The following is a 12,787-nucleotide window of genomic DNA, read 5'->3' on the forward strand; positions in this document are numbered from 1 at the left end:
CAGGAAGTTGTCATCTGTTTCTTTATTAAACCCAACAAACTAATTTGAATACAATGTGACTGTACATGCAGAGACACATGCACAAACGTTATCTTCGACATGCAGTGTATGACAGCAGGGTGCATGACACAGAAGGGTAGAACTGCATGCAGACAGTACTGAAGCCTTCACACACACACACACACACACACACAACCCCCCCCCCCCCCCCCCCCCCCCCCCCCCCACACACACACACACACACATACACGCACTCAACACACACAGTCATGTCTCCATGATTTCAAAAGGACCGTAACCTTAAAACATGTCGTCACCTCGAAATGAAGTGATTTACATTGGGGGGGCTTGCTCCCCACATACACACATATTCAAACACATACATATGTAAACTTAGCAATGACATGACCATGTGCGGTCATTGGGTTTGAAATAGGCATCTGATTGAAGTAGGCATCTGCTATTCAGTGGCGCCCCCCATGTTTCACAGGGGTGGCCAGATGGGACCATTGAAAATCTCAGGGTGGCACAAAAAAAAACAAAAGCATAACTGAATTTCAGGAATTGTACTATGCCGTTGTAAATAAAGACTATGTTAATATGAAAGTTATCGCATAGTGATATACTTTTTTTTTTTTTAATTTTACAGTCAATGTTACTAATTATTTGATGTGTGTTGAGTTCAACAACAATCCTGATTGAATGTTTTATGTGTTTGTATACATGTGTTAGGAAATCCATTGTTCTATAAATAGGCTAGTTGCCCTTCATCTCAAAAAGACAGCTTTAATTTGGACTAAATTGATTTTAAGAACCAAAACATTTACTGGGAACTCTACATCTAGTCTGCTCATCTTTAGAAACACCACCCAGAGGCCTCAATATTATTTTTAGATGCAGCTTTATTGTACTGTTGCTGTGTCTTTTTGGAAACAAATATATTTAACATATAGGAACATATGATGTCTTTTACTACCCTTTGTTTGTGTGTGTCTCTGTTTATGTGCAGTTACTTTGTGTGATCCCTTGTGTGTTGATCATCTTGAGCTTGGTATTTCCTGTATTGTTTTGCGTGTTTGTGTTTGTCTGCACCTGTTCCTAATGTGCCTAACCTGCGTCCAATTATCTTTGCCCTTTTGTGTATATAGTCTTTGTGCTTCCCTTGCTTCTGATTGGCCTGTCTGTTTAGTCATTTGAGTTTTGAAGAATTTGATTTTGTTCACTTTTCCTTTAAAGACTGTTAGTCCGTGTCTTTGATGCCTTAGTTTTTTAAAACAAATTTCTTCCTGAACTGCATTTGGGTCCTGTGACACTTAGACCTAACTATCATATTTACTATTCTAAAAACGTATTAGATATTTTTTTAAATGAATAGTACCTAATGTAAAATTTCAGATAGAAGCACATTAACTAACTCTGCTTCTCTTGTATACATCAACTACAATAACTGACACCACAGAGTGCACGTACAGCTTCTGGGCTGGCTGCAATTGTTTTGTTTATTATTGTACTTGGAACAAACTATACTATTGAACTATTATGGAAAACTATACTTTGTTGATTTAAATGAATAGCACCTCATGCAAAATATCAGATAGAAGCATTTTACCAGAATGTAGCATTTTATACTTCACGCTGGCTCACTTCTCTAGCCACCCCACCAATTCGCCAGAAGTTTAATACAAACCCACTGCAATTCCTAATGACTATGTATAACTCATCAGTCAGCTCCAACGTGGCAAAACTCAAAAAGCACATTCGGTTAGGTTGATTCCAAAAAGTGTCTCATGCTAAAAGAAAGAAAGAAAAAAACCCTCCTGTGATTGTGGTGATTTGAACAAATACTTTTATAGAACACTCAACGGGGGATGAATCACTTCAAAACACTTCTTGCCTGTAGTTCATTGTGATGACTAATAATTTCCACATCATTCAAAATCCTGGTGGTTTATTTTAAGGCCAAGCATCTCTCTCGAGTGACTGTACAGAGGAAGCCAGCTCCCTGCGTATCGTACTGTCCTACAGCATTCCCCCAGCTCTCTTGTGTGAATTTGACAAGTAATTTGATAAGGGAGAGCTGACTCGTGCATTCTATGTGCTGAATAAGCAAAAAAAATCACTACTTTCACATTGTGAGATGTCGAGGAAACACGTCCTCGCGTCTTCTGTCCAGGGATGTGTTACCTGTTTACAGAGTACAATGTGTGGAGAGATCACTGTCAAAGCAACACATAACAGCAGTGGGAGACTCGTGTTAGCCTTTAAGTGTTCAGTGTGCCGAGTTACAGAAGGCTGCACAATACCACAACATACAAAAAAAATATATTAATCCGGTCACAATTAAGGTCTTTATCTACAGTCTAATGTTTTTTAGGAACGTCAGGGAAAGATGTTGGTCAACCATGAGCCTTAACGCTCCTGGAAATGTCTATGTGCTGGATAACTTCTATGTTGCTTGCACTCAAAAAAAGAGTCTATTGAAAAAGACTTAAAATAGAATTAGTTATTGTACATGCATTTCCACCCGAAATATCTTGACGCATAACTCAGTGTGTACATACTTAAACAGTACTTGAACGCTACTCTCAAAGCCTGTCACACCTCCTCCGCATACTGCAATTGAAACTCAAAAGAGTTGGGATGATTTGGGAATGTAAGGGGGCTGTAAGTGGCTCTGCTTGCCAACAGTCAGTAACACAGAAAACTTAAATCACCCTCCAATGGTTGCTAGGGGAAATACTATCTGCTGCCTTACATCAGATTGAGTCAGATGTCTTCAGAATGATATCGTGGGTCATGTCTAAGTCAAGTTTTACACCGTCTTTTTTTAAACATTGCTGGTATTTGTTCTTCACTAGAAAAAAACAATGATCCATCATCCAATAGACACTGCATTATAAAGGTTGCAAAACTAAAAACTATGAGCTTTAATGCGAAAAAAAAGTACGTATATTTAAAACATTTTGCAAGCCCTCACATGATTAAACTACAAAGACACACAACACACAAATAATGACAAAAGTGATTCAAATCAAATTGTGTGCTTGAAAACTTGTGCAAATGAAAGAATCACAGAGAAAGTGATTGACATGGCTGCTCTCTGGACTGCACATGTGCTGCTATTACAGTGGCATGTTGTTTGACCAGGGGTTAGTAGAGATCAGAAATGACAAGACAGCTGCCTGACAGCTCCTATATCGCAAACACACACACACACACACACACACACACAGTAATGAAGAAACACACACATACAGAGAGAGAAATCCTTCAGAAATCAGGTGTCAATTCCTAACTGCCCAGTGACAAGGAGCCCCCAACTGACCTCTCCTCTACCTGTCACTGTGATCAGTGTGTGTGTGTGTGTGTGTGTGTGTGTGTGTGTGTGTGCAGCACGAGCACCCACGCCAGTGCAGTCTCAGCTGGTATCATCTCTGATCCACATTTTAAGAACCTGCAACTTACTTTCTTTTTATTTAACAATGTCTGTCTCTTCTCAATGTACTTTTGTTTTTGATCATTTCCGTGTCATTTTTTTTTTTTAACAGAATCTGCTCTGGTTTCACTTTTGCTTTTCTTATTCCTTCACGCATTTTGGCTGCATTGCAAAAGCAGGGCCATATCAGTCACTATTTCATGCTTGTTCCATCATCTGACAACTGAAACAGAAGAAAAAAACATTACCATGAGAAAAGCTCGGGAATTCGGAGGCAATAAAATACTGTACATGTGAGCACAGGCAGCAGTATAGATGCAAACAGCACAAGGCTTAGTGCAAATGGTGGCATTGGTTTACTGTAGTTCCACCGCAGTCTTCAACCACATCCTCAATTCCGCATTGAATTGAGCATACTTGGTCCTGGCAGATACAAGCATTTAAACTATTCTCATTTCCATCACCTTGAACTCCATGTTCCCAGGAACTGTTGGAAACATTTGACCCTTCCACCCTTTTTCTTATTTCATTTACAACTCTAGAACATGATCTTAACACCAATCCAATACAAGTTTTTCTAAAACTTCCAAATGCTGTATTCAATGGCCTTCTTCGGTGGAGGAACTTTGCTTGATGGAGTTGTGCGGACTGCCAATAAGTGGAGCTTGTGTTAACTACGTTTTCAAATGACTTAAGTATAATTTGGAGGAAAATCTGCTTAGTTGATTTGTTGGCATCAAACATGAAGCTAAAACTGAACAGGTTACAGTTTCTGCAGATTGAAGGAGGACATAAAAAACAATATCAAATGAATCAATCACTTCCATTTCCAGGCAGAGGGAAGAGAAGAGGAGTTGGCGACAACGCACATGTGGTTTTAACTGGTGCATTAGAGGCTACCAGCTGTTACTTCTGCTATGTCATTTCATTGCAGTAAACACAGTAAGGTATCGAAGTTGTCATATGTTATACACCTTTACAATTCAATGCAATACACTATAACAGAGTATACGAAACTGCCATTTGAATGCAGGCCAGCACAACAGCACCACAAACCATGCCCTCAGTGATAAACCATACTGTAAAATTGAAATAACCTCTATGAAGAGTGAATATAAAATGAATGTTATAGGCATTATGAAAGAACTGTTTCCATTGGAGGGGGACCTAATAAATAGGCCGATGAGGAGATTAAAGGAGGATTAAAAGGAAAATCCTTACTTCAGTAGATTTGACCATACTTTAAACATTGTTCCATCCACAGTTATCTTCTTTCTATCTCTGTAAACTTCCATCAGGATGAAAGTCTATTTTCAACCTTTGTTACCTCCTCCAAAGAAGTCTGGCTGTGCTGGATTTAGAACCTGGCAGCTCGTGCTTCTTGTGGCATCAAACTTCTTTTTAATGAAGCAGCCGTGTTCCCAGATCTCTGCAATTAACTTGGTGAGTACGTTATGAACAAGAGGAATGATGGCTGCAAAAACTGAATTCCCCTTTGATGCCTAAAAGAACCATAAATGCACATTTAATAATGCCGTCCTCCCTCGGAAAATATCAAAGTTTTCAGTCTACACTGTCTTTTCTTATTCATGTGCAGCTGCTTGTTTTATCTCAATCCCTATCTTTCGTGTATCCTCATACCCCACATCTTCACCATCATCATTTACTGGAGGCCGACGAAGAGGAGTTTCACTCACTCTGACACACTGCATCAATCCAATGATTCAAAACACCAGCAGGGGAAGAAAGGATAATACACACACTCAACCCTCAGGCCTGCCCCCCGCCACCTCTCCTGGATGAGGTAATTATTGCGAGGAGGGTCCATGCATCGATCGCACATTCAGCACAACAGCTATCCATACGTACGTATTGCTCTCTTTATGCATCAGTAAGGTCCGTACCGGCATAGAAACACAGCAGCTTAATCAATCACCAATGCACATTAAAATAGGGGATCTAACAGAGTGCACGGCTCAATGAGCCAAATAGGTAATCTACTACTGACCTTGGATAAAATCCCTACAGGCTGTAAACTATAAATACAGAATCCAATCCCCGAGGTTAAAGTGGGAGTCTAATGCACTTCAGCAAACCCTCCAATGAAAGGAATTAACGCAGACTGTGAGTAGTGCCCTGCGAACACAGGAACTGTTCTTAATGTGAGTGTTGACGATGGCTAAAAACATCAAAAACTACAGGACATGAGTTAGATGAGTGAGTGACACACGAGCGCATGTTTTATCTGTGGATTTAAAGTTAGTGGGAGCAGATCATCATTCCACAGACTCGTTGTCTTAATTTTCACTGTGTTTCTGTCCGTACTTCTCTTACTTCTGTTGTCATAGAGGCCATTGCAGTATCCAGTCATGATGAGATTCAGGCATTTAAAACCAGACAACAAGGTGTTTGAGTTCCATATTCCTGAGCTGAAACAACCTTTCACAACAGTGGTGATTTGTTGGTTAAATGTCAAAGAAGGGTCAAGGATGACACTGGGATTACCCCTTACCTAGTGGTAATGAGTTAAAATAAAAATATGCTACCCCTTGGCAAATATAATTAAATTTATTCTATACTCCCTTGCTAAGATAATGACTATGAAGATTTGTACTGTGACGTTTAGTTCAATAAACATTCTGTCATTGATAAGCAAAAGCACAAGGTCTGAGGTTAGAATAAAGAAGGCTCCAGACACTCATAAGTGAGAGGAATAATTCTATTCTGCTGAATAAATACACTGTAATTACTGTCAAACGGAATGACCTGAGAGATACTCTGCCTTAGTCCCACTGTATTACTGTTCCAAATTATACCCAAGATTCCAGGAAATTTGCACAAAGGATTTGTGAAGTAGTACTTTTGTGTTTGATTAAAAAATAGTTTGTCTAGACTTTACTTATGACTCATATGACTCTCAGCAACAAAGGCAGAAGTGGTGTTGTTGTAGAAGAGACGTAGAGTAAGATGTAGTATAATCTCAGGTTACCTCTTGAGTATTGTTCCAATGAACAGTCCCATATGAAGTGATGCCTGGCTAGTATAAGCACAAAGGCGTCTTCTGGAAGGTAGGGTTTCATTGCGTTGGCTCATAAGCAGTCGCAAGAGTCATTGTGTGGAGAATGAGAAGAGAGTCAAAGAGGAAAGTTCAAGATCTCTGTGTGAAGTGCTTGCTGGATTGTCCAGTTCCACTGTTGACACCAGAAAAGTGTCGGGGAAGCAGGTTTCAGCTGCTGTTCAGCCGCCTGGCGAGCACTGAGTGTGCAGCATAGCGACGCCTCAGGAGGGAGGTGTGGGTGTAAAGAAACAGTGGTCTCTTTAAAACCGTGGCCAGAATTCCCTCCCCTAACCCTAACCCTGGTCTCGTGCTGACAAATGTAAAACAGAACTTAACTCATCTCGAACATCCTGACATTGCTTCATTTCTTTAACCACATTTCCCCTGAAACACACCGCTTTGCTGGATATAGTAACAGTGATTCCAGATTCTATATCATCGTCTGCTTCCTTGTGAGATAATGCAGTAAGATTAGGCAGAAGAGACACAGACAGAAATAAAAATTATTTCATTAATAAGCTGCATAAATTTGTAAATAATAGCGTAAATAAGCATCTGGTTTCATATCCGTAAAGGCCCATAACAATAATGTAAGGTGTAAGCAGAGGGAATGAATACAAAAAGGAAAAAAATGATCCATCAGAAGATAGGGGTGGAACGATACAGAATTCACGGTTCACACCACGGTTTGGACATCATGGTTCGGTACAAGTTCGGTACAATGGGGAAAGAGCAACAACAACAAAAAAAATGCATATGTTTCTTTAAATTTTTTTGTACGAATAACAGTTTGTTCCACCTTGTGTCATTATCAAGTCATAAAATGTAAACAGGTTCCTCAGTTTTATTCATTTTTATGGCGCGTATTTTTTTCCATATGACTACGTGCACCGAACCGTAAAGTTCGTGCTGTGACGGTTCCTCGTGAATACACATACCGTTCCAACCCAATGCGGAGATTATCCTCCGGCGACCACAGATCATTTGGTGCACTCAAAGTTACCTCACAGTCGTAAAAAATCCACTGGAAAACTGCTCCCTTTCACAATTGTCATTGAAAAGGTGACACTTGTAGAGTCATCACCCTGGTGTGATGATGTCAACGATCTTGCCCCCTGCCTGTTTTTGCCGGGACCTCTGCACCTCTCGCTTAAAAATAAAAAAAAATGATGTGAGATGTCAAAACTCTAAACGACGTGCTGCGGCAGCGAGGCAGCGCTACCCCTCCAACATGTTGACAAAAGGAGCTGCACACGCAAAGGCAGTCATGCTTTTCACTCATTATCAGTTTGTATAAACGAAAACGATGACTGGCCTGCGCTGCCGGAGCTGTAAACCGCCGGAGCTGTGAGGACTGAACGCTTCCGAGCTCACTCTGATGTCCCTCTTACCTCGTCTCGTACCCACGCTGCATTGCTTGTTCTTTCTTTCTGCTTCCACTTGCCACACTCTTCATCTTCACAGACTTTCTATTCTCCTCCTCCCCCTCACCTTGTACTCACACGTTTATTCCTGCCATCCTCCACTGGTCTCTATCCCCACACCGCCGGCTGATGAGACAAACACCCACGCTGTCAAGGCAGTCGATTCAAAGCAGGAAAAAAAGGCCGGCAAGGAAGACCCGCGAGGCTTGTGTGAAACAAGCAAGAAAAAAAGAGGCCTTGCAGAACGGGAATGGGGAAAAAAGAAGTAAAAAAACAACTTTCTGCTTCCTTTTTTTTCTGCGATGAAAGCTTCATTATGGGTCAACATTGTGGGATACGGACACGTTTTCCAGTGCAACCTTAGTGTCTGACTCATGAAAGAAGAGACAAGCAGCAGGTCTCACAATAGCAGGATGCTAGCGTCATGCCCTTCACAGTAAGATGAGAGCGGGAGGGCATGTGTTAGTCAAACAGACAGCAGAAGGTACATATCATGTACATTAATAACTTTATAGCGTTCAAGGACATTTCTACATCCACTTTGTTTCACGCGATTTCCCACGGCTATGGAGTGTTTCCTCTCTCTCTCTCTATGGTTCATTTACTCTTATACAAACACAGCACAGCACATTTTCTTCTTTGTATCAGCCATGTGATTGACTGATCGCCTGTCCGGGGTGCGTTCTGGCCAATGCCGCTGTCAGCCTTGCTGAAGATGAAGTGCTTCAAGTGTTCACATGAAACTCCGCTCATAGCGGAGCTGAAAACACTACAGAACCGTGCCACTGATAACCACTGAGGAAACTGTCCTCCGTCAAAAAACACCACACATCAGTTGTTTTTGAAGCGGCTGATGTACGACCCATGTGGTCATTTGAAAGACCGCAGACCTCTAACGACCATGTACCTGGTGAGTCCGTCAAGTTATCTTATATTCTGTAATTGTGCTGATTCTCAGCCGGGTCACCCTGACCCTTATCTTTACACGCTCATCAAACATGCCTTGGTAAAGCCCACGATAGTCTGAGGCGAAAAGTATTTGTAATGTAGTGGCCGGGGTGGCTCAGTGGATAGAGCAGGCACACATATACTTCGAGGTTTATACCTCGACGCAGAGGTCCAGGGTTTGAATCCGACCTGCAGAATCCTGCATGGCTTCCCCCCTTCCTCACCTACCTGTCTTGTCAAATTAAAGGTGGAAAAAGCCCCAAGAAATAATCTTTAAAAAAAAAAAAAGTATTTATAACATAACTCCTGTCACAGGTAGAGGCGCTAATTTGCGAAAACAGACACATTTTGTCGTATGTGTTTGAGGACTTGTTGCCACTGAGCTGACATGGCTCCCGGCCATACCTGTCATGTTTCCGTGGATAATTGTGTGAGGGCGTTGCTGTGCTTGACAAATATTAAGTAATGGGACAACATGGTTTGTAACTGTGAGTTTCCGATTTGTAGAACTTATTATTGGAAACACTGCTGTGGCTAATTGATCCACAACAGCTCCGCATATGAAATCAAGAAAAATATATGAATAAGTTCTACAATTCAAAAAAGAAAAACAAACAAAAGTCTAGTTGATTCATAACCAATTAGCTAAATATATTTCCAGTTGATGAATTGCAGAGAACATTTTGAATAACCTAGCATGAGGGGAAAATTAAGCAACAAAGAACTGATGTTTGTAATAAATACTAGTGCTGTAAACATTAACGCGTTAATTGTGAACTATATCACACATTGGAAAATTTCGGTCTTAAGAAAAAAAAAAGGGATTAATCGCGATTTATCACAGCAAATTGTGCGATTAATTCTGGGGGGTTTTTTTGCGATTGGCAGCACTAATAAATACACATGCTAGAATCAGCTGTTTGGTGGATCTGTCTTTCTTTCTCCCTTTTTTCTCTGGTAAACTTACTCGTTTTGACCAGCATTGTCAGCTAACAGACCAGGGGACAGTCCATTTATCATGGAGTCAAGCTGTTTCGAAGCGAGCCTCATGTCCTCATGCAGTGAGACTTGTCAGCTCAGCTCTGTGTTCACCCACAGCTCTGTGAAATATGGCATGACAGGAACTGCAGAGGTTTTAAACCCCCGAGTTTGTGACCCTACTTACAACAGAAGCAAGAAATATGGATTTTTGACTCCGGGCTTTGAGGCTAGACTCAGTGGAAAAGATATTTGTGTAATAGTGCATAAGGAATGGCTGCAGAGATAGACTGTACTGGGTTTATGGGTTATTTCATGGTCCAACATGTATGTCACTGCAGGTGTTTGTTTTTTTAAGATGATGGATTCATTCTTCTCTAATGTGCTTTGCATTGAAATTGTTGTTTACATGTGTAAATATGTAAAGCCTGACATTTTAGCATGTTTAGTCGCACTGCAGTGAAGTGAAAATCTCAAGGACTATCATGCTTCCAGAGCAAATCAGAAAAGCACTGCCGGTGGCCAGCAGCGGGATTCAATGTCTCTATTGTTGTCACGTATAGTGGACGATCACAGAATCAGGTCTATCAGGTGGTCTATGATTTGAAATTCAGGGCACAAACTCAAACACCCAATTTGTTAACAAATATTATTCTTCAAGGAAGCAACAGCTAGGCTTGAGGTTAATAAATCTAGTCTGTCTTTATTCAAATTAGAGTATTCACCTTATAAGTAATTTAATTTCAACATACCATCTTGTAGGCTGTGTAACATTAACAATATTTTTGGGGCAGGGGCTAAAACTACATGACAACAAACTAAAAAATATATATAAATATAAATAAAAGCACGAAACGAGCAAATGAAAACAGCATGGACGCAACTCCCCAAAATATGCTCCACTGGAGAACGTAATACAAAGTGCAATTTTGTTTTGAAAATGACCCAACATTTATCACATTACATCACTATTATAGTGACTTTATTATTTTAGCAGATATTCAGTTTTATGTAGATTACTAGTGCAGTTTTTAGTTTCCCTTCTTTTGTGGTTTGTTCTGGATGATTAACTGGCTGTCTGTATTTAAGTGTTTTGTTAATAATTGTATTTACATGTACGTAAAAAAAAGTCTTTACAACACTGGAGATATATTTGGAAAAAAATGGGACGTGCGTTGTTGTGGGGGAATGGGAGCTGTCTAGCCAGGTTTTATTTTCAAGTTGTGCTTTCTTTAATTGTCATTGCTATGACAGTATTATGAAAGATGAAATGGAATGCAGCACACACACACACACACACACACACACACACACACACACAAACACACACTGCTAATGCCTTGGCCTACTGAGCAACCACAACCGCCAGAGGCCACATTTTAGTGAGAAATCAGAATCTTCCAAAATGCTTGTCCCCCGTTGTGTGTTCATGACGTAAAGGAGATCTTAAAAAAGAAGCCCTGGGCTTCATGGTGACAAAACCAATTAGTGTAAAAGCTACGTACATTGAGCTGCATGGGAATGAATCCCAGCTCATTTTATGCTGTTGTGGCTTTCTCTCGTTCCTCTCTTGTCCATATCTACGGTGAAACACCCCTGAAAGACGTGGAAAGACGTTTAAAGAGGGCTGATCCTGCTCTCCTTTCAGCTATTCAAAGATGTCTTTAAAGGAGAATTCAACTCAGTAACTCAGGAATAAGGTGTGAATTGCTTAGGAAGGCCAATTACTGACTTTAGTTTAGACCAATATTTAATTTCTAACCATTGAATTGGAATATCCTGATACCATGAACATCCTCACATGTAGGTTAGGATAACTGGCAACTCTAAATTGTCCATAGGTGTGAAGAAGAGTATGAATTATTATTTTTCTGAAAATATCAGCCTTGTGATTGACTGACCACCTGTTCACAGTGTACCCTGTCTCTAGGAAAAAGTAACCTGGGATTGGCTCATCTTAAAAGCTAATGAGTACACAACATGAGTAATACCAGGGCCAAAATCAAAGTCACACATCTTCTCTGCACACATACTGATTTTTCATATTCAGCTTAGAGCAGATGCACCAGTGTGTCACACTTTGATAAAAAAATGTGCATGAAAAACATTTGTGTGTAAATTCCAGTCAGTCTTACTCATACAAACAGAAAGAGTGTAGGAGCCATCATGCATATTAAATCCCATTAAATGTCAAAAACATGGATGAAATAAAACTCATGCACGACATAAGGAGGCAAATCAGTTAAGGCCGTGACATAAGGAGCTCATCAGCCACAAGATAGGTCTACAGTGTGGCAGAGAAAGACGCGCTGAATTACTTACACAACCGGACCATAAAGTACAGTGAGCCAAGCCAAACTGAACCTCAACACAACCAGGTTTAACTCCCCCATTAAGTTACAAGAAGAGAGACATTAAAGTATACATGCGAGCTGTGCTCCATCTATATGTATGCATATTGTATATTGACACCAGGCTTTCTATCACCGTGCAGGACTTTTATCTTGGAAACTAATCCTCTACGTAATGACTTAACAATGTTTCCGAAAAATCCCATATATATATATATAAATATGCTACTAAATTATGTTTTCTTTCTTGTAAAATCGTCTTAGGAAATAAACTGCTGCCTGTATCATATTAACACAACTTAGGTGCAGATACATTCATTAAAATGTTTTCTCACAGGTTTACTCATGTTGATATAAATGACGAACACACATATGTGCTGTCATTCTGTACAATAGTAATTATTGTATTATTGTACAATAATAATACACAATACACCATGACGTGGAGGAAACAGAGTTTGTTGCATTACAAAAAAAAATCCACCAAACTTTTCAACTTTTGGCAGCAGCATCTAAAATTGCGGGTGAATAGAATGAAGGCATCCATTGGGGAAGTGATCACGTCACTTTTCTACAAACAGAAGCTGAGGCA

At 40.2% G+C, this 12,787-nt stretch overlaps 1 protein-coding gene across 1 annotated transcript in view; it reads right to left on the reverse strand.

Moving 5' to 3' along the window:
* nlgn1 (neuroligin 1) overlaps positions 1-12,787 on the reverse strand; it is a 303,087-nt gene that overhangs the window by 183,514 nt on the left and 106,786 nt on the right. The window lies entirely within an intron of this gene.

Source organism: Scophthalmus maximus, chromosome 13 (assembly GCF_022379125.1).
Source record: "Scophthalmus maximus strain ysfricsl-2021 chromosome 13, ASM2237912v1, whole genome shotgun sequence".
Classification (NCBI taxonomy): Eukaryota; Metazoa; Chordata; class Actinopteri; order Pleuronectiformes; family Scophthalmidae; genus Scophthalmus; species Scophthalmus maximus.